Raw genomic sequence first — 27,510 nt, forward strand, 5'->3', positions numbered from 1 at the left:
GGAGGATGCATGATTTCTGCAGGATTCGCGCGAATCGCTCCTTTCGTAGGAGAGAAGATCAAAACGATCGATCATTCCAAATCGATGATCATGCGGATCGCGCGTCGCAATACTTATTGTCTGTCGACAGCGGAAAATCCCTCGTGATGGATGAGATTCTAGGCGAAGCGGCAACTCTAACGGAAGCTTTGCTATTTTGCAAAACAATAGGGACTTTCTCGGTTTCTTGCACAATCTTTATTGACGACCAATAAAACAAGAGAAAGCCAGGTGTTGACCTGATATTTTCTAGTTGTTTGATTTTCCCTACTCTTTCATTGCCACCCATCGTCACTTTTTCTCATATCCGTCGACACTCGCATGAATAAAATATAGGCAAACTGGACGAGATGCTGTGTTCAGTGCAGAAATGCTTAAATCGGGGTCAAGCTGTCAGTTGATCTACCCTTTGCTCCAATATCTAGTGGTTAGTGTCCTTTTCATAAAGGACGATAATAGCCTGTCGAAGGATGTGGAGAAATTTTGAGAAAATTCAGCAACAGAGGGAAATGTTACTAGTAAGAAGATATAATCTCTCAGTGTAGATATGTGTATTCAATGCTCGCTATAATAATATTTAAATTGTATTAATTTATTCTAACTTTTTAATAGAATTAGAATATACAGCTTATTTTTATTACGACAATAATAAGCAAGGTTTATATGTAACACTATGAATATAATTGCATATTTTGTAGCAATATTATTTCATCATAATTAAGTAGTTAAGCGTATGGTAATAAGTTTAAATGGATTAATAAACGCAGACTCTTATAATCTAAGTAATGTATATTTCGAGTTGCATTACTATCCAAATATAGCCACTTGCTTAATGCAATTAGTTTTCATATTCACTAAAGTTTCTATTACGATTTTTCATGTAGTTTTCAGCACATGCTGCAATCTTTATCACTATAATATATGTATTTCTCTCAAGTAATAGAATTCGCTTTATGCAAATAATAAGGTTTTTTAAATCTTATTTGGAGAAGCTGGCGCTTTCCACATATATTTATATGGTTTAGATAATGTCAACGTTAAAGATGTTGTCTTAAGAAAACTTTTATAATCTCAGTGCGATTCCGTAGAATTCACTTTTCTTCCTCTTTAATTTTCATGCATAGAAATTGCTACTTTGTTTAGCCTAACGTATATAACTACACAAAGAGAAAATTCCATTAAAAATTTCTGTGTTAGTCACAGAGCGAGAGTCAAACTTATATGTAGGAATTTCTCAAAAAAATAAGTACCGTACGTACTCATGATTTTTTTGAAATTGGAATAATATATAATCTTTATTATAACACATGTTTATTGTAATATTCAGATTTGTGTGTGTGTGTAGCTCTATCTATTAATGAAATTTAAAATCGTTTAGTACCTTTCCTCAATAATACAAGGCACGCAGTAGTTACAACAGTTTAAAGCCGCCAATGCCAAGTCACTGTTTATAGAAATGAAAAAATATGTTTTCTGTACTCATTGGTAAGTTTTTCTATTGTTTTTTAACCTCGAACTGCTCAATTGCTATTGTTTAAATATTAAAATTCAAAACACAACTGAAATCGTCATTTATTAGAGTACATTTTTCAAGGTCGAGCGACTTTAAATATGAAATTATGTTGACGAAATTTTACTACTCAGTATTTTGGAACGGGTGATTTCAACTGTAATAAGTAAACTGCAGGTGTCATTTGTAATGTGCTAATTAAATAGGGAAATGGTAAATGCTTCTATTACGCCAACAATAATTCAATTGCATAATGCAATAAGTATCGTTCTGATAAACTAAATATTTAAATGTTACAGGGAATAGAAATATATTATACAAAAAGAATATATTATTTTTATAAAACATGTTAATCTTTGTTATTTTATAAATTTACAAATAAATTTCATTTCTTAATGTATGTCATGCCTTTAGATAACATACTCGGTTTACCGAAAAATCTTTATCTACTTTTATATTTATTCACTATAAGAGTTACGTGTATATGTTATAATTACAAATGTTATTATTGTACGATTATTGCAAGTAGAAAATATCTGAGAATCAAAACCAAATGTAGACTTAAATATGTTGTAAAGCAGTAACTTTAAATACAAGATTGAAGGTCATATTTAATAGGGATCAATTAACCGGGAATCCAATTACATATGTAATTATTATTCAGTTAACTATTAGCTATGTACAGTTATAACTGCTTTTCATTATTTGTATTCATTAAGTATTAATCAAAGCACATGCCTTCAGGTGTGTTGATTATATTATTTACTTTTACTATTGTTAATTTTCATAAAATTTTGTAAATTTATTTTTAAATTATATTAACTATTTTTGAATTACTAAAAATGTTATTAAGACCAAAAACAACTAGCTGAGAGGATAGGGCGTGAAATTAATGAGCATGAAGTTCTTAATTTTCTAACCTCATTCAGGACGAAGTGTATGAAATCATTATTTTATTAAGAAAAAGGAATGTAAATATGATGCGTAAATGATAGAATGTGTATACGTATAGGTGGTTATGTTGCTGGTATTATAACCACACTCAGCATTTCCAGTGTACTCTTCGGACGATTTATGTTTTACAAAGTTGTACTGTACAACTTTCTAGGCTTAGGAATAAACAATTTTACATTACTGGCTGTGTCAAATTAAATATTGTTTAAATGAAGCTAAACTAATTGAAAAAGACTCATTTTTCCTATAATATTTTCATAAAAATTCTTGTTTTTTTTTTATTTAGTCGGAAAACATTATTACTTATTTGTTCCTTCGTTTCTTCAAAGTTCGAGAAATAGTTATATGTTTAATTGAGTTTACATGATAGTTCCTACCGTGCCTTGAATATTGTATTGCAGTTTGGTAACAATTCGCGTCCAACATAGTGTACTCTACAATTAATGTAGAAGGATGGCTAAAGTTGTATTTCAGTTTGACATATATATATATATAAAGTGTGATATACAAAATGTATATATATATATATATAAATAAACCCTCTCTAGCTAGAACATGTTATAAAATCTTTTGTGCATTAATGTGTGAAATATAAAGCACTGGTTATGTCTGAATTTCAATGTTATAAAACTCTCTTGATGATCTTATCGTAAAGATACTCAGAATTTGGCTCAACGCCAAACTATATTCTCAAAGGATTGGTAAAGCTCAGCAATACTGATCCAATTTGCTATGATAGATATTTTTGAAGGGTTCTTATATTTACCTTGAACTATCATTACATCTCAATGTAAATATAAATAAATAAAATAGAAAATAGGAAGATTTGTAACTTATCACACTAATTGAAAATACCTTGACGTGGAAAATGTAAACAGAGATGCACGACAAATGGTATTCTTCACTATAGGTACTTACCTGAAACAGAAAGAAAAAATAGAATTAGTTGTGGAGGTAGCTACGTTTAGTTGATCATTACCTTTTATTACTTGAAATTAATATAATTATATTAATATGATAATTCTACACTTTCGAATTTCAATGTATGAACGTTATTCATAATTTATATTGATTAGACAAAGTTGGTAGATTCAATTAACTTTCTGCCGTAAGCCACAGTTTACAGCAGTGCATATGAATGATGATATTAGCATTTAAATTTTTCTCAAATTGCTTGGATTCATATTCTTAAACATTCTAAAGTAGTATAGCCAAATATAAAGTTGGCAATGAACTCGGTAAGGAGAGATAAATGTCATCCAACTATCATTATCTGATCTTTTAATATAAACAGGTTGGTTAACCTCGAACTTTAATATTCATTGATTAAAGGGAAAGGTTCTGCATAAACCTACGGTATATTAGTTTTTCTTTTCGAATAAATTTTAAGCCGATTACTTAAACTATTAGATACTGAAATTTGATCATTTTTATCCCTCGGGGCAGCTAACTATAGGACAATTTAATAACGAAAGTTGGACAGAACTCTTCGAGTATCATCAATTGCTTTAATGCTTGTTAACCTTCAAGTCCAAATGGTATCTTTAATTATCGTAAGATCATTAAACGAAACATAGTCTGGGAAATAATTTCTTTGGTTACACTATTTAATTTAATTTTGATTATAAAAATTTTCAGGTACCAAAAGGTACAGAAGCATTTATCTCGAAACCGCTTTAATTATTCTCCAAGGACTGAGGAAAACTAAAAGTTGACACTAGGTACAATTTTATTATCACCACATCCCTAGATACAAAAGTATGATATGCACCTAGAGAGACGTTATACAAATCTGTTATATTCCTGTTACTCTTCAAGATGCATTCATCAAAATTCAAAGATACAATGTAAGAAGGAAAATGGTCGTGGTCACTTCTCCCATTCATCATATGATGAACATTATACAATACTGATATGCGTTGTTTATATAGGAATAAAGTATATAGAATATATAATAAACTTGAGAGTTAAATGAGAATGGATTCATTTTACAAAGTATAAGGAACTTTCCTAGCATAGTTTTTTTCCAGGTTCCACTGGATTTTCTTTTATTCGTATGAAAGAATGTCGCTTGGCCTTCATTGAAAATGCGTCGAACACTCTTGGAATACTATCATCCTTATCCTGCTGTTAGCCTAAGTATCAGAGGTTTTTCAGCTTTCTTTAGTGTTCTATTTTAAAACGATAAGATATAAAATATTCAAGGAAATTCGAGTAATATTTCCTACCATTTCTTCCTGTTTGGAATAAACGCAATACCGGAAGGAACGCTCCTGCATTATCTATTTCCATTACGCCACTCGTGCGTGTTTCTATCATCGCCTCTATCTATCCTTGCAAGAATTGGCCACAAAAGCAAACGACGATCCCATAAATCCTATTATAGATAAAACTAGACACCAGAATTTTTCACTCTGGTTAAATTTAAACAAAAACTCTATATGTCTTGATAGAGGAAAAAAGTCTGCACACAATTCCCGAAAATTGATTATTTATACTTATTACGTTAAATTTATTCAGTACCTCCAGGAATTTTTTAATTGTAAATAGAATTTATATATCGTTTCATTAGTTATGATTAGATGCTGGTGATTAGATTAGCTATTTAATTAATGCCCCTGCATTTGGGTACCTGGAATTTGCAGAGTTTAGTCATCTGCGAACCTGGAATAGAAGGGAAATTGCGTTGTTGAGGAAAGAGCGTTATGTATTCGGTTTCCATCCACTAAAATTCTAGATACCAAAGCAGGATCATAAAATTTATCGATCAATTTCCAGGCTAATATTCATTCGGGGTGTGTGTCGCTCCTTTCGTTTTCCTAATTCGAATCCATCGCAGCTCGAATATCATCGATAAAGCTATTTGATCATTGACCAATTATTCCTACAATAAAAGGAGAGCAATTTGGACTAACGATTTTCATCAGTTTTTCGACAGTCCTACATCGAACTATTTTAGTAAAATTGTTTTTTTTTATCACGATTTCTGTTGAATGGGAGGATGAAAATTCAAAGGTTAAGAATTTCATTTTTTGGTATAAGGTTTTTACACGCATTTGTTTTATAACGCTACCTGATTAAATTGGCTTATCTCCACCGAAGCATTGAGCAAATATAAACATGCTATGGATATCTATCGTCTTCTATAATATAAGGCCTATTGAAGAAAGAATATTGATTTTCCACAACTTTATAAAAGCTATAAAAAATTTCGTTCAAAATAGATCACGGCTATAACTATATTTTCCCCCTGCTATATCAACAAAGAAGGAAGTGATTTCTCTCCACTTTTAACACCACAAGGACTTTGGACTCGAAACTCTATAGCGTAATATTAAGAAATGAAAGAATTGTATTTTTTGGTACTTGGACTCTTATGACTTTATGCACTTCGATTCGTGTCAGCTGCATCAAATTTTTTCTTTGAAAATAAAAAACACTCTTTAAAGCCATAATCGTTAAGGTGTGATTTAAAGCTCTGCCATTTAGATGGTATAGAGTTCGGTCCATAAATTCAATAGGTGAATGTCAAGCCCAGACAACAATAAAATCATGCCAATAAAACATGCTGAGTGAAGTTAAGTATTTCGTCAGCTATTTTCCGTCAGTTTTCTTTACACTTGTTTCTTTCCTATCGAGAATAATTCGATATTCATTTATTGAGAGAGCTCAGCATAATTTAAGAAAGTGCTGCTTTAAAAAGGATAGTGGATCAAAGTACACAGCTCAAAAATAAATCATTAATGACCATTTATTCAGCAATCCAATACTTGGCATATTTTTCAGAAAACTTTTTAATTAATTAGAATCAACCACGACATCGGTACGATCGATTGATTCTATGTATATTCTGGATTCTAAGGAAGGCTACAAGAAAACTTTCTAAGAATTCTTGTAAAGCATTATTTTTAATACCGCCTTGAATATGTAAGGAATAATTTTTGCAATAACAATGATACTTTATCTTGGGCTCATTTTCATTGAATATAAATATTATTAATCAAATTTACGAAAGCCTTAAAATAGTAGAGTAAAGAATAGTTTTACGTTGAAACTTTGTAAACTTATTCTGTATAGTCAAGTATTGCTTTTTTATATTTTCTCATAAAACTTTCTTAATTAAACATCAGGGCACAGACTAAGGAAGATAGTTTAATCCCTTCGTAGTTCACTGTTGCGATTAAAAATGCTTTTTAAAATAAAAATTAGGAAAAGATAGAGTTTTAGGTAAAAATATTATAATAGATGTTAGGTTTCCATTTAATAAAGCAACTATAGAGTAAGATTTTCTTCATAGAAGTTTTCATCTTACACGTGAATCTGTACTGTCTTAATCCGTTTCGGTCCAAAACGGGTTAAGCTTGGGTTTCATCAAATAAATAAAATCACATTTTATGGTAGTTTTTAAACAATCATAATGCCTAAAAAGTTTTGAAATATGTAATTGAGTTTCTCTGAGTTTGAAAATTCTATTCTATTTATTAAAAAAAAGAAAAACTTAAATTCAATAAATTTATGATAATTACTGAACCCTTTTAGATCATAACTTGTTATCTTTATTAAATTCTCTCACTTTAATTTTGATTTTGAGACACTTAATTTAGCTTGGTTGACTGTAGATTAATGTTCATCTTTGTTAAATTGCTGCTGGATTGAGAAAATGTAATAACATTTTTCTATACCTGTGTTCTGTGATGTATTATATCATGTTTGCTTGATAGCCACGTAGTATAATGACGACATTTGTTTCCCCTATAACAAGCTTTCTTCTACGCTTCAAGAAATGATAGAGGTAAAGTCCATATAGAAAAGTTTGTAAGCTTCAACAAAAAATGGATATAATTTTTTCTTCATAGCAAAAATAATTGTTCTTGAAATTTTTGCATTCATATTAATATTATCTTATTGAAATGAAAGAAACGTCTAGACAGCGAATAAAATAATTGTTAAAAAAGGCTAATTTCCATTTCTGTTAAAAGTTTATTATTGTTAGATTTATAGTTTTGTGAAGAATATTTTAAAATAATAGCCCTGTTTGTGTTTAATTCGTCTATAATTTGTAAAATTATTTGAACAGAGGCCTGCATTTAATAATAAGTAATAAAATATGAAATAAATTTTTATTTAAAATTTTTTAATACCGCGGGTTGTTACTTTTATTTTATAATACTATTCGGTTCTAAAGTTCGAGATCATTCTGTATCATGAATTTGAAGCATGATGTATGAAAGATGTTTCTTTTCCTCTCACTTTTGAAAGCCTCCCTGCTAGGTAAGCATTCGTTCAGAATTCTAGTTGAAATTGGCTACGTCTCAAGATCTAGATTTTTACCGGAACGAATAGCCCACGGCGCTTACTTCTAATTTGAAAATTTCACAAACTTTTGCTATATGCTAGAGTAAACCATAATTTGCTTCTTCAACTTTTTTCAATCTTCTCGTCCAATGCGAAATCCTCTTTCTTTTGAAATGACAGATTGGGATAGAAGTGAAACGTGACAAAACTCTTGATTTTTTAGTTTCAGAGGCAAATTAATTTTTTATTTTTTATACCTTATACTATATGTTATCTTCTATGACCTACATTCAAATATAAATCTATACAGGGAATCATTTATCTTTTAAAATTTGCACGAGATAATGTTTTTATACTAAACAAAATCATATTTATTTATAGCGATATTTAGCTAAATAATGAAGATACACAAATTAGAGCAATCTACTGTACTTACAATTATAATATAAGATGGCATACAAAAGAAATATTATTTATAGAAAAGTCTGAATTCTTCCGATTAAACCACATTTCAATAATTCGTGTTTGTGTTATCAAAGATTTATTAGTTTCTGATTTATGAAGCTCTAGAATAAGCATACATGGCTATAACTGTATAATCGGAAGATATTACTTCCAATACTAATGTTTTATATTATCAAAAAATATTTGGAGTTAATTAAAGTGATAGAGGATTGATTTTATGTGTGAGATTACTTCATTCGAAAAAATTTATTTAAATTGTTAGTATCTTTCGTTTTTCTTAGATTGCCAAAACTATACATTTTCAGGTACTAATGAATAACTAAATATAAAGCAAAACTTTCAATGGATTCACTGTAAACTTGATAAACCACAGATATCGTTAAAGCCTAAAGTCTGTTGTGGCTAAACCGAAGCTCTTATAAATTATTCTTGCTTTCCTTAGTGCACCGTTTGTAGTTCACAAAGTCACAATATAAAGTCAGAAAGCTATTTGCAATTGGAAATTATTTTCTCCGGAGCATTTGTCCTTGAACTTATATGAGCTTTGAGAACTGGATTATTTTCAAATAAATTGCTTTTCTCATAAATTTTATTATGAGATTGAATTACCTATTTTGTTTTTAAATAGAAAGATTTTCTAAAGAAAAAAATATAATTCGTACGTTAAATTACCTTTCATTTACATTTAGTTTGTTATAATGCAACTAGCAAGTGCACGGAATGCAAATTCCATTAAACCCATTTCATAGGTAAAAAGGAAAAATGCAACGGGCTCTCAATACATAGCAAATGCTACCGATAATTAGAAAGTTACTTCCAGAATGAATTTCAATTGGCAATTAGGTTCGGCGCCTAATTAAACTTTCTATCGACAAAACGTGAAAGTTTGGAGAAAAAAAATGGAGTTAAGATAATTCGACAATTTATCTTCCCTTTTGGACACAAAGAAATCTATAAATGCAGAAGAGCATTTGGTAATTTAGTTTAATAGAAGTTGATTTGAAAATTGGTCGATTTAAGGCGAAGTTGGGTATTCTACATTATTATACTAGGTACCTTACATGCGAGATACTGATCACTCGCGAAAGTAATTTTGTAATTTATTGAAACGTAAAGAGAGCGTTTAATTTAATTTTCTCAAAATACTATCGTGTTCGAGTAGTTACCTGTATAATTCAGAATTTCCGCTGATCTCACAACGAAAGATATTCCAAAAGCTTACGAGAGTTTCCATCTTATCCTGCTACTTGGCTTTATACTAGCACTTCTTCACCCGCCGGCAATTCCTTATCCAGGTAATGCAGCAAGAAGGATTCAGGAAACTTGTAACCTGCCTGCTTTCCATCTTTAAGTTTTCTTCTAGAAGGTTAATGTTCGGTTTTTGTAGCTCACTTTCAAGGCGAAATTCGTGGCTAAGACACGGATGTTGCTAATGGAACTTTAACAAATGCGCACCGTAATCCCGGGCTATAATGATTTTATAACATATAGATAGGGTAACTTTAATAAATTATAGTGTTTAAAATTATATAGAATTGGTTTTTTATATAAATAACTGAGTTCTCATGTCAAGTTTCAAATGCAATCAGGTACTATAATAACATTCGAAAGTTTCACAAGCTTCCTGCATTTTACATAAGATAAAACATAGAATCTATAATATATTTACAGAATAACATCAATATTTAATTGGATGGTAGGTTTCTATAGGGATGATTGTTCGACTTTGTGGTATAATCATCGAAATGATTTTCCATAATGGTAGGAGCGATTGTATATATATATATATATATATATATGTACGAATTAATTTGAGGGACGAGGGCGTGAATTATCAATCATGATGTACAGCGAGCTTCTGATAAAACATTGGCTTAATTAAATTCTCTGAATGTAGCACTTCCAGGCTATCATTACTTTCGACGCATTATGCTGAGATGGCAAATACACTCCGTTCCCGTTGCTCTCGTTAATCAGAATTTGAACGCAATGATCAAATGCATGATATTTGTGAAATAATTGATAGCATTACAGATAAGTACGACTAATTAACCGAAGAATACGGTATAAAAGAATTGAATAGTGAATTGGTCGAAAGGTGTGAATATTCTCGAGCAATATTATGACAATTTTATTAAAATTCGATTAAGATGTATAGTTATATATAGTATGTGGAGAAAAAAATCATTAGGTCTATAGGGATTCATTACTGCCATATTCAACTATAGACATGCGTGTGCTTAGTCATGCTGACTAAACCACCTGTTACATTCCGCCAACGCTTTGCGTGTCGGTGTTTTATATGAATTCTAACACGAAAGCCTATACGAGAAACTTTAACTCTTCTTAGCCAATTTTCTCCGAAACTTTCGCACTTTTATTCATTATCACAGCGATTTATTGACACTTGCTAATAATACAGAGTTAGGCTGCTATTAAACCAGGTGCATGAAATTTAATGAATAATTAATATTTGTGCCATGGTAGTTTCGAGAGGATATGACAGATTGCAAAAATAAAGAAAGGAAAATCGATAAAACGGATGCATAAAAGTAGAAGACTCATGTTTTTCTCTGGAATATATAAAAAATATATATTTTTTAATGAGGATCAATTTCTTATCGTTTGAAATTTATTATTTTTTCTTGTAGGGGAGAATTAGCACACGGAAGAGTTGTTCAGGTAGGTAAGCCTGAAAATCTTGAAGAAAAGGCTTGGGATGGAGGCTTGAAGATCTTAACGATCGTGCCAGTTTGCCGTGTCGTTTGCGCTCCGTTGCGGCTCTTGCAGCAGCTTACTTAAACAACTGGTCTCGTTTCCGCTCTTCCGTTCGATATCGAACGGGCTTCTAACGAGTTCCGGCAATATCCATTCATGCGCGCCGAACTTGGAGTATTCTCCAGTCTTCACCCTCCAATTTTTATCAACTTACGACGTTACCTCCACCCCCTTAACAGATTGTTAATTTTAAATTCAATCCTACAGTTTCCTGCAAAGCTTAATTAATTAAATTTAATAGAAAATAGTATGCGCGTGTATTATATTTCTGGAAAATGATAGATTGGCTTGTGAAAAAACTTTTGAAAATGAATAAAATGTCACGGGGTGGATACACTTGAAAAAAGTATATGAAACTTTTTCTCTCTGTCGTATAGCATACGATATTGTTCTATTATTCTTACTTCATGATATTTCTACTGATGCAGCTGCAAAATTGAATATAATACTTTACTAGGAAAAAGTATCACGATTTCCAAATCTGGGGTTTATGTATGATATTTGCTACGAGGATAAAATTTGATCATATCTGATCCTTCATTGTTACGTGTCATGTATAAAATAATAGATGCTGCTATCTGGGTTACCTATTTTCAGGTTACTTGCTGCTTCTGGATACTATCAAAGTAGTAGTGACAAGTAAATGATGAATTTTGGTTATTATAATAATCAAGATTTTATGCCATTTCCGCAAACTTTACCATCTTCTCGCGAAGACTCCTCAGCCATTTAGAGGTAAGAGTTACTTAAGTACCCTGCAGCATAAGACTAGTAACCAGTGTAAGTTCTTATTCTCCAAGGAATAGCTATTTCGTGACAATGGTAATTAAAGACCTCCTGACACACACTCTACCCTTGGTTATAATATATCAGATAGCATTCATTAATTCCTTTCCATCATTATTATTAAGTATAAAAATATTTATTTAAATTTCAGTAAATCTACTGTAACGGTCTCATTGAGACGATTGAAACAGCTTTTTAGAATACCATATTTATTTTTATGTATATATTAACAACTATATATTATCAGCTTCATATAATTTCTTTTTCTCTTTCGCAGTTTATCGAAGCAATTTGCATTCGGTCAATAAAGTTAGGAATATTCATATTTTACGATGCAGCTTCGGTAGTCAGGAAATATAAAAATAACTAATAATAACTGACATAAATGCTTGCTAATATTCAAATGATACTTTATTAAAGTCACGCTAAAGATTGTCCCAGTTATATCTGATAAATTCAATATAACAGATACTATAATAATAAATTAATAGAACAGCTAATATTTAAAGATAATTCGTGTAATTTAAAAAGCTGCAGATGTTTGTTATAACAAATGTGTAATTATTCATCGAACTAATCGATTTTTGGTTGTTCGTAGTGGTAGCTGACATATGTTTAATCAAATGAATGAATCGCCTTAATCGATTCGATGTTTTAGTAAATATATGTTAAATTTCTCCTTCGCGGAGTTTCCTCGCAGAATCGATTGGAAAATATAAAAGGGAATTTAATCAACCTGTGTACTTGAAACAATTCGCAAATACTGGTAGAGCAGATTAATAAAAGTCGATTTTATTAATGGGGATGCAGGTTTGCGAGATGGAATTTTATTAGACGTGCACGCGTATAAAGCCACCATAGCATTTTCTCACGCGCTAGACCTTATCTATGCATTCTACTGGAGCATGCAAGGAAACGACGGGGAATCTCGGTCGATTTGTTCCGGAGACGATGCTCGTAAAGCCCAACGACTCAGGGACTATATTCTGAATCTTAAAAAGTCGAAAAATTCCTCGAGACAATTGCAAGTCTGTTCATATCTTCAGTCTCCGCATTAATATATAATAATAAAAAATGTTGGAATATTCGATAATTGCTCACACTGCAGTCTCTCTGCTTTAAGTTTCTTAACTCTACACAAGATTCATCAACGGCGAATGAAATTTATTGAGCATAATGCAGAGTCTTTATCGAATATTGGCAAAATATGAGATACGAATTTTTAGCTTATTCTATTAATTATTGAATAGCCGCTGCATCGATCAGCAGTTATCCTATATTAATTAAATTCATATAGTTAAATTAGTACATGACAATTGAGTGATTAGCAGGTGACACGGTGTCTTTTAGCGTGATAGGATGAGATTGACCGGCAGTTGCGAATGAAATACCGAGTTTACGTGTAGGCGGATGGGTAGAAAGATAATAGATAGGTGCATGGGTGATACTGGCAGTGGTTGCTGAATTTTCATGTAAATGACAAAACAGCGTAATGGCGCACAGTGAGCTGGGCCAGAATCAATGGGTATTAATTGAAATAGGGATAAAGCAGGCCGAGTAAGGAGGCCAATAGCTGCTGCATTATGCAACGTGATAAAGACTGGAATATTTAACCGACGGAATATTCAAAGGAGAAGCTGTACGCGAGAGAGAAAGAGAGAGAGAGAGAGAGAGACACACACACGCCATCAGCGTCGATTTTACTAAATCCAACATCTCAAAGTCTCTCGTTACTTCACGACTTGACGCCAATTTTTTGTTCTCTTTGGTAAGCGACAGGATATACGCTATTCACTTCCATCACCGTCGCTAAATCAATGTGTGCTTTGAAAGATTGCAAGAAGTAAGAATTTTTGTTCGTTTAAAGCAATAATTAGAACAAAAATATCATACTGAGATGCATTTCAGCTCCAACCATATATATAGGTACAATTTTATTTCTTTTACATTGCAACAATTTAAGTAATTTAAGTGTTTTGTTTGACACAATTTTTTTATTATTTTAGATCTATATTATTTTTCAATCGAACCATTGATGTTAAAATATGATTTTCATTTTAATATAAGTGTCAATTTTTACCTATTATATTTTAATATTCGATTTAAACGTTATATTTAGTTCGTACAAATTACATGCAGGAAAGAGATTAGCGCATAGCAAAGAAATAGAGGATTCATTTTAACAGCGTTAATGTAATGAATGTGTGTCAGAGTGTAGAAGTAGTTTAACGAGTGGTCAGACGGAGTCCACTAATGAAAAGCGCTTCAGGGTTTATGTTATATATATATATATATATATATATGTATGTATGCATGAGTAAGTATATTGTAAAATATATGCATAATTTAATCTGACAAACGGAACGAGTGAAACTTGTTTTGCTTATTCAGACAACGAGTCATTGAAAAAGGATTAATGAACCGGTTCAGCTGTAGAAAGCTTAATTGCGATGCTTGATAGAACAAAAATTCCATCTCGATTCATGGATCAGTTGGCTATTTTCGGTCTTCCCTCGAACAAAAAGCATGCAAAAAGTTCTGGAACCAATAATCTATGGTATAAATCGGATTGAATTTCATCGCAATTTTTGTTCGTTCGAAGCGATGATATACATGTTTCTTTTACTCAATATGCGTTTTTAAATGGACTTCTAAAAAGTCGAGTAGCCCGTTGGCAATTGATGATCAACGGACAAAACATGAAGATGTTTAAATTGACATGAAGAGCGACAATTTTGTGAAAAAATGCATCTCTGGTATAGCTTTTAGCAGCATCATTTTCGAATCACTTTTTTCAGTCTTTCTTCGCAGAATCCTTATACTTTTCTTATTTCTCTCATTTCGTATTTTATTAGTTTAATACCAAGCTTAAATCGAAAAACTATTTTAAAAGTCCAATGAAGATTACACCTTATTCAACGTAAACTCGCACTAAGACTGAAAAAGAGCAATGTTTTTTTAGATGTAATGTTTTAATAATACATTCACCGATTGACCTATTTCTAGAAAATGCTCAATATGAATTAAATGGTTCGTTATTTTAGTAAAAATGTATTTTAGCAAAATGTTAATGTAGCCAAGGCTTTTCGAATTTACATACTTCTTTCCATTTCTAAATTTATACGGAAGATCAGAATTTAAAATTTATACAATGATGCATTGATAATAAAGTTATTAAACAATATCAATGTTCTACTATCTCATAAATTAAATTTAAATAATTGTGCAATATAATTAAGTTATTAAATAGGTCTTGTGTTATTTGGTATTTTTTCAATATAAAAATATATATTGTTTAAGAAAAATTGTTGGTCAAGTAATACTATTCAGCCTGCTCCAATTTTGTTAAAGACAAAAAAACACAAATCCATTTCATACAGCGAAATTAGAATCTGCAGTTGAATTTGCGTGGTTTCTTCAAACTATCTAGGTCATACTCATACGATCAAATTAAAAGATAGCGGCGTAAAGCATTTAAAATAGTTTCGGGATCTTTATTTAGAGTGCGTCTCTAATGCGATCACATTCTTTTTCAATTTTCTATTTAAAAGATATGCCATGAAATTATTCACTAATTATATTATAATGAAAGGATTTACTTTTAAAAGCAATCTGCGTTTAGCGAATGTCAAAAATTGTTAAACTAGCGAACAATTCGACATAAAAACTTGTACGAACAATCAATATTTTAGTATTTTTCATTGACTCGTGACACTGAGATGTCTATAGATTCTGTGAAATGTAAATAAAACTACAATGAAGTAAAAGGTAGAAATTAAAAGATATTATATATTCTTTATTATAATTTACTCGTTTCTATGATCAGAATATTTCCCTTTTCATTATATGAACTATTTCTCAGAGACTTGAAGCGTTGATGCGTGGGTCCGTCACGTGCCTATTCTATTAAAATTTTGTGGGAGCTACCAATAAATGGAAATAGAGGTCCTGTGCGATGATCCAGTTCTATCTCGACATGGTAGATCGATTTTTTCCCTTTGTAATTTCAACAATAGTCACTCTATTCTACTTTTAATCTTTTTTACGAAAATATGTTACTGTAGAATTTTATGCTATAAGTTATGATACAGTATAATTTTAACTTATTTAAGTATCTATACCTTTAAAATAAATTTAGACAATATATATATATATATATACTTATGATTTATTAAATCAATATAACAAGTTTTAAATAAAGTGAATATAATGATAGATATTCTTAGAAATTCTAAAGGAGCTAGCCTATGGTTAAAAATAATTTTTGAGAATGCTGATTTTAATTTTAGAAGTGCATTAACTAATTGTTTTATTTGAATCATTAATTTTATCCATTTCTATTGGTAAATTTTTAACGCCCGTGTTTAATATACTGATTAGTTTTGTGGTTACTATTGACTCTCCGAAAATGAACCATCGATGTGATATATTTATATGAATGAATATATTACTGTAATTCTATTATTAGGTGTATATTATAATTTTAGTAGTATAATGGGTATTACAATTTTAGTAGAATAACGAGCATTATAATTTTAGAATAATAAAATATTATCAATGATAATGTGTTTGTGCAAAATAGTATGTACTATATATCATACAGGAAAATTTATGTTAGTTTTTATTTAGAAAAGTATAATTTTAAGCCAAGACCGCAAGCCTCTATTTGATTTAGAAAATCATTAAAGAGTTTCCAATTAGCAAATGGATTTTCTCTAACAAATAGAAATCCGTGAAATCGGAAAGCGACGATCTTTTCATGCTAATAGGGGTTCGTTCAATGATGGTTGAAGTATAAAATACCGTAACTACTACTTAAAGTACTTAAAAAGTAGCCGCGTGTATATACCTACGATTAAAAATAATCGTACAATTAAATTTGTTTTATGCTACAATTTTATAAAAGCTGATACTTCATAACACGCTTTAATATGAAATTAAGCAAAGATCTTACATCTTGAATGTCTGATCCCTTATGCGAGATTCATTAAAGAGTCAAGTTGAGCGGTTGATGCAAAATGTCTTCTAATTTACAATTTGTTTGGCTGCAGTAGGAACACTTTGCTTCGTGTATATTAGCATAATTTATTTCTGTCGACTACTTTCGCGTTACCAATTTTCATATTCTGTTCTTGTTGCATATTCTCATCACGAAGCTTAACGAGCTTAAATATTAGATTAACTCGTTGAAGGTACGTCTACAGCAAAGGGGAAGTAATTAATATGCCTGGAGTCCTATCGGGAAGCTTTAAGCATCTGAAAACTTCGATGGTCCTCGAAAAGCAGTATTGAACACAAGATTGGCTTAAATTACGTTACAGTGTTTTAAAAGTGGTAGAATTAATTCTAACCAGACATTCTTGAAAAGTATTAATTAAAAAATCTTGATTAATCTTTTCAGATTAGACTCTACGTCTCCTCTATGACATAAATCCCAAATTTAATTAACATTTCTTATGGATTGAATCTCATTAAAGAGGATATCGGTTATTAAATGTCTTTTTGATTAAGAACCTCTGCCATTAATAGTAATGAGTACCACAAGATTTGGTTTTTATTTCATCTAAATCTATTTTCTGCCGTTCAGCAAATCGTGTTATTTTTCAATTATGATGAACGATAGTTAAATTGCCAAATAGGATGCATTATTGCGTTAATATCGAAAAAGCAGAAAGGAATACTGGAAATTAATTGCAATTGTGGCATACTTTTTGCAGCACATTAGCATAGCACTGGTCAAATGATTTATTCCTTAAATTACATCATTCTCTCGGGCGTGATTTTTGTAAAATATTATACACTCGTGAGGGCGTAGCCTATATTACGCGTTACAATGCTCAAATACGAAGAGGAATTTCGATCGACGAATAACATTGAAAGCTTTTGATCAATTTGTAACTCCATTGCAAAAGATAAAACTGACATATTTTTCATATACCTTTCAATTTATATTTACATTCATATATAATGTTATATGCCTACATTTTAAAACACACGGAGTATACAACTATTTTCTGATATTTATATAATATCGTCTATTATTTCTATACTCTCTAATTATTCTATTAATAAAAAAAATGACAAAAGTATTCAAAATATACGTTTTATAATAATTGCACTCTAGAAAATTAGTTGATTCTAATATTTGCAAATACATCGGAGTTCAAGTACAATCGATCAGCGTGCACTGATGAATTAGCTGTCTGATGAATTAGCACTTATTGTTATTTTCGCCAAAACTGAGCGTCGTATGCGCATTATGACAAACGTTAATCAAATTTTCCTCACTCCTTACACTGATCAACGATCTGTCAGTTTCTCGCTTACAATTTCCACCGCACCACTTAATATTACATTATCTGAGAGAAGTAAGACACCATTGTTCGACTCAAGTGTACAGAAAGATTACCACACGCGAAGCATAGTTGTTGATAAGTGAGTAATTAGTGCTATTAATTAGACTTTGAAAAATTTTACATTTAAAAATTCTTTACTATAGTGTATGGTTTAATGGATCTGCATACGAATAATCCTTGGCGTACTTTTTTCAAGTGATGTTGAATGCTTCGGGTTATCAATTAGCTAGAAAAGATTACAGAGAGAGAAAGGGGGGGGGGGGGTGGGTAGAGAGAAAAAGAGAGGGAGGAATAATAAAGATTGTTCGGGACTTCATAAAGCATGTAGCATTTCCAGGGTGAAACTTTTAAGGTCACGCAAGATTCGACACGTATCGTATATATAGAAGAAAATGAAGGACGATGGTATAAGGATCTAGCAAGGATTTCTATGCGGACAAAGGATAGGCGTAATCCCTTCCATTAGCTGAATGAGGCACGGAGAATGCGAGTAGCTAGCCTAATTACGAAGATAACCAGGACCCACGAAAATCTGTTCGGACGGAGAAAGATGAATGGAAGAAACCGTAGAAATTAGGAAGGATGGTCTCTACCGACATACATACGTTCTGTTTTCATTGCCTATTGTCATCATACTGTATTACGATAGTCTAGCTTCCACCTCCACTTGAAACTTCCCATAAATTATAAGCCATTTATCCTTATCGCATATCAAACATTAATCATCATATAGCCTCCACGATTACCATTCTGATTAATTCCATAAATATCGTTATAATTATACACTACAGCTGATTCATACCACCGCAATTAATTTATTATCCACTCAATCAATGCTATAGAGTGCAGTATAATATACCGTGCTATAATTATGAGATTTCATGTACACTTAAGAGTTTTTTGTAACAAATTTTCGCCTTTCTTTTTCCGCGGATGGAAACTATTTTAATGCTTCAGGCGCGCGCATGTATCGGGTTAAAAACACTGACAAGCGACGAGAGGTTATACTATGCAGCTTATTTAAAAGTCATGATACTTTGTAATTTTTATGAGAGAATCAGAAGAAAAACGCTTTTTTTGCCAAAGCAATTTTTCTCGCTGTCCTCATACCGGAGTCGCAAGGGAAATCGAAAACGAGAAATTTCGGAAAAGCAGAACACCTTTGTACTATTGGTCCACATCATGAAAACTGTGAAGTCTCTTTCAATAAGGAGATAGTCTGCAATATCTTACATTTAAATCTTTTTAAAATTGCATGAAAGCTTGCATCTCTAAACAAGTTTTTCAAAATTTATATAAAAGATTTCGAGCGCTTAACTCTATAACCATTCGTGTATTATCGTCTGAGGTAGGAGAATTAGTAAACAAGTAGTATACCCTACGAATGCGTCGACACTCGACTAAGCGAAAAAACTTTATTTTCAGAAGAGAATTGAGAAATGCAAAAGAATTGTAAAATATTTCAATAATTCACCAACTTTATCACTTTTCATAACAATAATATGAAGAAATAATCTATAATAATTGAAATGAGAGCTCATTCCAAAATATTATTGCAACAATATGACGTTTTAAGGTTCAAACAGAATCGAATATAAAGATCACACCAACGAGGTAAAATTTGCAGCAAAGCTATATCCATTAACTTGAATATCAGGTCGAATACATCATACCGTTAGCAGGATCTTAAACGCAAGATTGTCCACTCACGAGGAACGAATTACTCACCAGAGAGAATTGTCAAACTCCGAGGGAAAGTTGAAAGGAGGATGATCGCGTAGTAGAGAGACACGCGCGGCACTTACATTAACGTTGGCGAGAAACGTGCAGCCGGGTAGTCCGCATGTAGGAAAATGCTAAATCAAATGAAAGGATAGAAAGAAGAAGAGAAAGAAAAAGGGAAGGAAGAAGCAGTATAAAGAGAAGAGGATGGGGATGAGGATGAGAAGGAGGAGGAAGAGGAAGAAGAAGGAGAAGAAAAGGAAGAAGAAAAGGAAGAAGAGGGTAAAATAATGAGAGAGAATCAAGAGATTGGGGGTTTGTAGGTGAATCGCGTAGCGAGTAGAGATTTTAAAGGATCTCTCGGAGCGAGAGTAAAAAGGAGCGCGACAGCGTGTCGGGGCGCGGACTGAGCGACTGGGAGAGAAAGCGGACGCCTCTGGTCTTCCCGTTCCCACCCCTGCCACTTGCACGGATTCTCCCCCGCTACGCTAACCCTGCCCCGCCAAACCCATAGCGAAGCCCCAAAGCCCCCACAACCCCCTACAGCCCCCATAACCCCCATCCTGACACTTCCAGTACCGTCCGTCGTCAGCGCCAACGCCCTTGCGCACTACCAACCTCCATCCACAACCACGAATATCAATGCGAATGTGAATGTGAACGTCGGCGTAAATGCGAGTGTGCTTGTGGAAATAGCGTGGATCTCTTCGTCACGACCGGACGCCCTCGCGAGGTCCTTTCTAGCCCTTCGACTCTCATCCGCCTCCTATCCGGGGGAGGCACCCTCACCCCCTCCCAACCCCCTTCGACTCCCCACTCCTCTCCTCCTCCTTCCATCCTTTCCTTTCCTTTCTTTCCCCCTATCACGCTGGCTTGAAAACCTCTTCTCGTATTTTCCCCCGGTCTCAACAGTATTTCCAATTCCATCTTGCCGCAAACTTTAACCATCCCCATCTTCCAGCCATATCTACCACTGAAACTAATTTTTATGCCGGCCTAATACGCATTTGCTCCACTAATAACCTGCAGCCTCAAAATTCTTCCTACGTTTATACGCGGAGCTCTGAGCGATCGCGTTTATTTATCGATTAAATATTTCTTGAAATCTCCGGTAATGCGTGCTTTTTAATTTCAGGATGAGCGCTTGTTCTTTCGGAGGTAATAGAATTTCTAGTTTCATTGCACGTGAAATTGCATTCAGGGTAGTTGGTATTTTATAGTATCAACGAGCTCGGCTCGCGTAAGAAGTTCGCGTGTATACTTTTGCAAATATATTTAAACTTTTAGAAAAAAAAGATACTAATTTATTTGTTTTTTCTGCAATAAAGTATATAGGGCTTTTCTAAAGAAAGAGTGAAAAAAATATGTTAAACCGAAGTGTAAATTTACATTCATTGGAAATCGTGATAAATCTCTTGTTTACTCTTACAGGGAATACTAATTTCTTATGGATTATTTATTGGTTTCTTGGAAGGCTTGGTACGCTCGACTATGTAAATGTCAAGTTTGTACATCTACTTATCCATACGTCCCGCGAATTCTCAAGAGACACTGGATTATATCGCAGCGTCTTGAGGGTTGAAAACTGGGACAAGCCGCAGAAACGTGCCATGGATGAATAGCCCGTGATATCGACTATATCGAAAAGAGCAGAGAGGAAAATAACAGAAAAGAAACATGTAACTTTTTTTTCCTAAGGGCAGAGCTTCCTCGTTGAAACAAAGTAAATGCTTACGTTTGCCAACAGATGTGCAACTACGTTACCACACGTTTCCTCGTTATAAATCTATGAGACCTATTAGTGTAGAATTTTATTCCTTTTATCAGATGTGTATCTGTGCCAACAGATATGTCGTCATTTGCAGATATTCACTCTTTACATTAAATTATTCATGCAGAAAAATATTTTATTGCAAACGACGATTGCGATTCGCTCTTCAAATTAATTTTCATTGAATATTGATAAATTAAGTTGACTAATAATTCACGAATCAAGCTATGGAGTAGAAAATCAGTACTAATGAAGAATAGTAGTTAAGAAGGATTCTTTTTTAAAGTTACTCGGAGGCCTTGGAACTTTCTCAGCTTTCGAGCTGATACACGAAATAATCCCGGATCAACGGTAATCTCCGAGTATGTGAGCTACGTCTAGTATTGAGCAAAGCAATCAATTTAGCAATTCGGGTTGATTTTGAAACATTGAAACAAGCGGCATCTCTCAAAGGCTCGTGGTCTTTGGGAAAGAAAATTAGTTTTTTTTTTGTGAGAGAGGATTGTAAACAAAGTTGCATGAAAAAGTGGAGACTGTGGAGGTAGAAGCATCGTATAAGAGTGTTTTACGTTGAATGAGTGATATGGACGAAAAGCAAAGTCTAGGGGCAATCGTTCAGTCAGTTTGGTCAGCCATAATAATATCGATTTGCTATTCTCAGAGAAAACTCGGCGGAGAGTACTGCTATCTTCGGTGAGAAAAGTGGCGCCGTTCTTTCGAGTCATCTTATCTTTTAGCCACGTAACGCGTCAAGTTGGAAAGAAGGCGGAAGAGTAGCGCGTGCGCGAGGTACATTTTATAGCACAATATACGTGAATGCGCAAGTGGAAAGTCGAGCGTCTTGCACTTATTTCAGTTTCAATGGGAATAAAAGGTAGGCTTCGAGTGGAGTGCATTACACCTGCCTGTCTTATCCAGACATTTTCCTCAACCTTTTACTTACATCTTATGCGTGGATAATTTTCTTTTCTTACGAATTTACCCAAGCATGCTTGTTTTCTGAAATTCCCTTTTAGGAAATGCTGTTTAATGCAACATAATCCAGAATACACTCGTATCTCTCCGCATCCCTTTTGTTTTACAAGTAGACTTAACTTCTTTATACTTTGTGCATTGTTTTTCATGCAGTATATGCAAAATATATAGCTGGGCAACTTACGTAACCTTGCCTTTTATTTTGCAGATCGTAATTAGGAAATTTCCAGTTAGTAACAAAAGGGAATTTAACAGGAAATTGGAATGTAATGTTCCACTCTCTTATCAGATATTTAGTTGCGAATTCGATAGAGTGGGACGCTCCTGTAGAGACTAAATGAACCTTCAATTAGGACGCTAATACGTTAACCGATCGTTTCCGACCAGACACCATCTGTATAATTTAACAACACACCCAGCTCTCTCATTATTACATCCATACACAGGATTAAAAATGTATTTTTTAATCGATAATAATTCAATCAAGTAAGAGAATTTCTCTATAAAGTTTACCTTTAAAAACTTTTATTTCTCCCAGAGGAAATCTTGTAAAACTAAACTTTAATGCAAATTATTTCATAAAAGTATTGTATTTTTTAAATTTAGAATTTAGCTAAAAGGAAATTGTTTTCACTTGTTTCTCTATGTAGTATTACTTCGTGATTTCTATGAGAGCCTCGAGATGATCTTTCGAATTATATTTTAAAGCTTGTATGATTAAGGTTTCAACCGCTGGAACAAGAAACACAGATTATTCATTAATCTTAATTTTGTCCGAGTACTAAAAACGTAGTTGTTGCCATTGTTTAAATAGAAAAAAGCGAGTTTACTAGGAGATTGCTGCTTGGAGCACGTGTTTCGACTTTTTCTCATTCTAGCCGAAGCACGTATCAGAGATATACGGAGTATCTTTTTACCAGCTATTCCTTTACGCTCGGCTGAATTCGGCAGATACGACCAAAGTCCGATAGAAGTCCCCTTTGTTACTCACTCTTCTCTATGACCTTACCTAAAACACTTACAACAGAAAATCGCTCTTTATATAAAATTGACATTATCAATTTGTTTCAAAGAACCCCTTTTTGCTGTTGTGTTCCGCGTTGTTGCAAAAGGACAATCCACCACCGTGTTCATTTATCTTTTGCAAATTAAAAAAAACGTAATTTTCACAGTAGACGAAATTGCTCGAGTTTGAACCGGAGCAAAAACTATAGTTTCGGTTAAATATATCTACCATAGTAGAGATAAAAGACAAATCGAGGGCAAACGGAAAATTGAACGACTGCTCTCGGAATGAAATTCGAAAGGGCGCAAGCTTTCCCCTCGAACCCCTAATCTTTCAGTATTTTCAGCAGCGCACCGTGTGTAATAAAATCGTATATAACGCGATGAACAATGCCGTATCGAAATTTCCGCAGTAGCCAATTCTACCGAGATTAATTTACACACGTAACTCGATTGGCTCCTTTCTATATGAAACAGTATAATAGAGCAGGTATTTTATATCGAGTTACCGAGTTTCGGAGCAGAGTGACAATGAATGCCAGTTAAATTATTCTAAATCGAGTGCTTGGCAGGAGATGGTGGTGGCTAGACTGGAGCTGGACTCCTCTGGACTTTGGGAATTCCCGTTGTTATCTGATGCTATATACCGATGCGATGGTTGCCTTGCTCCGGTATTACGGGGTCGTGGCATAGTAAGCACTGATGGTGCGCTCCTGTAGACTACAGTAGAGGTGGCCTTGGCAACAGGTCGCCTAGCAACTGCGAAGCTGCTTTCTGCTTTCGTTCGTCCCTTGTTAGTTGCGACTCTGCGTTGCTGCCGCTTCAGTCGTCATCGTCGTATTCTTCTACTTCCGTTTCTTTACCCCCAATTTTTCATTTCTTACCACAGATATACTCGGAAAAGGGAGGACTCCGTGGTGTCTGGCTCTAAGCTGATGAGCAAAATGTACCATTTATTTACAGTTTGTTCCTTCGAATATCGTCGGTTTGCAATGCCATGCTTCAGGTTTCTAGGTATGCACCAAAAATCTCTCACTGTTCCCCTCTGCGACAGTTGCGCTGCGAGAAAAATGCAACGAATCGAGTCGATATAAAGCCCATTTACTTATACGTATTGACTCTTTGTGTGTGCTATGATATTTACCAGAAACCCTTTAATCGAAACCTTTGCTGAAACGGAAATCAACATTTCTTTCTCGATAAAGTGTGTGGCGTAAGTGTGCATTTCTGATAAATCGTACCATTATTGCGTTCACCCGATAATCTCGGTTTTGGAAAAGATGAGGGAAAGAGGGAATTTTCTGAAACCCGACGGAAAGCAAATAATTTAAATTCTTTCCAACGCCTTGACTTCCCCTTTCTCCGGTATAGATATATGTATTTTGTAGCATATATGAATTACGAAAACACGTGGAAAGATTAGCATAGTAGGGAGAACGAGATAAACGGGTCAAACTTATATTCTTACACGATCTTTCTACCACAAGAATTTTACATAACATTTTGGAGCATCAAAACAGAATTGGGATTTTTTTGTTATATTTGGTATAGAATACTTTTTTATCGTTTAATTATCAGAAGTTGAAGGATTATAAATTATTGAAGAGAAAGAAGAGTAAAAGGAGAAAGATAATGTTTTTTGAAAATCTTTCCAAGATTTGTGAAAATGTACACTTTGGGTATAAATCCAACAAATATGTTAGATTGCCATTATCTAATCTAGCCCCGGTGTGTTTTAAGAAGGCTTTCGACCAATTTCCGCTAGTTTGTACAGTTTGATTAGAGTAAACACAGATCCCTGTTCTACAGACTATAGTTCTGTTGGTCTTTTCCTACAGAATACTTCGGAGCTGCTCCCTTCATTTGATTTTATACGTTTTGTTTGGCTTCTCGTCTCGTCGACTGCAGCAAGCACCGACTTTCCTGCTTATTATCGATGAATAAAACTGGCTCACATCTCTCTCACCCTCATAAATATATATCTGATTGTCCATATACTTATAACTTTTAATCGAACTATGCATAATTATATATAATTAATGACTTGTGCTCGCCACGATGATTCACTAAAAGATAATATACTACATGGTAAGTAGAAGCGATAAAATGTACCCATACTGAATTGAAGTTTCTATTTCGCATTGAATTGTTTTGCTTTCGCAGTAAAACGGAGCTGTTGTAGAAAAATCATGCGCTGCTATTTTGGCAAAGAATAATGCGGGATTATATTCGCGAAATGGAAGAATCGAAAACCAATAACCCGTAATGGCGGTGAAGCGAGCAGACTGTGCCAAAGTTGCGAATTTGAATGGTCTCGGTCTGCTTTGCAAAATGGAAGATTAGGCTGAAACGGAGAAGTACGAAGTATGTTTGGATTGACGGAGAAAGATTTGTTAGTTTTAATCAGGAAAGAGTAATGGAGGTTAACGTTATATATTTAACTGAGTGGGAATGATTGTGTGCCGGTACTTGGATTGGCACTGATAGAGTTAACATTTGACAGTTGTGCTGAATGAGTAAGCACTGATTATGCCCTATACCTCTTGCTCCTCCTCTATACTATAGTGACGAGTGATTTGACCTGGCTTTTGTTCGACTCAACAAACCCCTCGGATCGAGTTCATTTCGATACGTCACTGCCGAACGTCCGTTCTCCAGCACAATGAAAACTCGTGGAAATTCGGAGCGTTAGTTTCCTTAAAACTCGTTGAGAGAGCAGAGAAACTATTTCTAGTCTCTTCTCCTAAGTTTCCGATAAAACTTTGCTCCCACAAAATTCGTGCCATCAGCTTCTACAAAAATTTTCCAATCCCACGACTCGCACACAGAGCTACAACAATGCTTTTATCATATTATTTCACGGGCACTTGACGCCTACATAATTGTAAAGCAAAATCAATAATCTATACACTTGTTAAAGATGAAATAGCTATATTGACAAATCGGTGGTGACGTATATACACTGTTTTCTGAGTTTCGAGAAAAATCTGTCGATTTTTATGTGGTTTACGTTCACGACACTTCTGCCAATATTCTAGCAGTGTCGTATCGACGAAAAGGTTTCTTTGCGATTGAGAGAACGGAAGTGTAATCATTTAACAATCATCTCCAATATTGCCAACATTCTTTGCAAAAAATTACTATAAAAATAAGTTTCCTTATTTCGGAGGAAGCAGGAATGTTGTGCTATCGGTTCTGAAATTGCTTGGTCAGTCACTCATGTCAAAAGTCAGAAATTAAGGGCAAGCTTGAAAAATGAATTTTGCCAATCTCTGCTTTATTGTTAGTCTGATATATTTGTGACAAAAATGATATTATATTCTATATAATTTTTTACCAGCGTATAGCTTAATTTAAAAATCATGTTTAAATGACGAATCGAAGGAAACGGACTGCGCATTGCAGAAGTTTGGCTTTGTAAATGGCAAATATGGTAGTATGCGTGTAGTTATATAATTAGATTCTATTGCGTGTTTCGCATCCGTGTATCTCACATTTAATGTTACCCTGGTGCTTCATGTGCCTCATTTAGGGAAATATTATGAACACTTAACCAGGCTTCACGTATTCCAGTCAGTCTCAAGTTTAACATCATTTTTAGTTACGCCTAACTCGTGCCCTGATTGTACTCTCATTAGAAGGCAGTATTTCTGCCGTTTGTCGCTTAAATATTACACCGTTACTACGCTTCACGGTATTATTCGAATCCTTCGTTAAGGAATAAAATTAAGAATCTTGCGTCAAGTATACATATGATTTTATCGCTGTGGAAGTGTCTCGTGAATTTTTTTTAACACTGTAAAGAAAATAGTAAATGACGCATTATTCAAGTATAGTTTTCCAATCTAATATAA

At 33.4% G+C, this 27,510-nt stretch overlaps 1 long non-coding RNA gene across 1 annotated transcript in view; it reads right to left on the minus strand.

The window, feature by feature from the left end:
- Positions 1-756: 756 nt before the first annotated feature.
- Positions 757-27,510, minus strand: part of LOC136782723 (uncharacterized) — a 37,975-nt gene continuing 11,221 nt past the window's right edge. The window contains exon 3 of the long non-coding RNA XR_010824167.1: positions 757-3,421. This is a non-coding gene — a long non-coding RNA (uncharacterized lncRNA). The remainder of the gene's footprint in view (positions 3,422-27,510) is intronic.

The sequence above is a fragment of the Prorops nasuta genome, unplaced genomic scaffold (assembly GCF_024137725.1).
Source record: "Prorops nasuta isolate Cenicafe-Biocafe unplaced genomic scaffold, Cenicafe_Pnas_1.2 PNAS00030, whole genome shotgun sequence".
NCBI classification, from domain to species: Eukaryota; Metazoa; Arthropoda; class Insecta; order Hymenoptera; family Bethylidae; genus Prorops; species Prorops nasuta.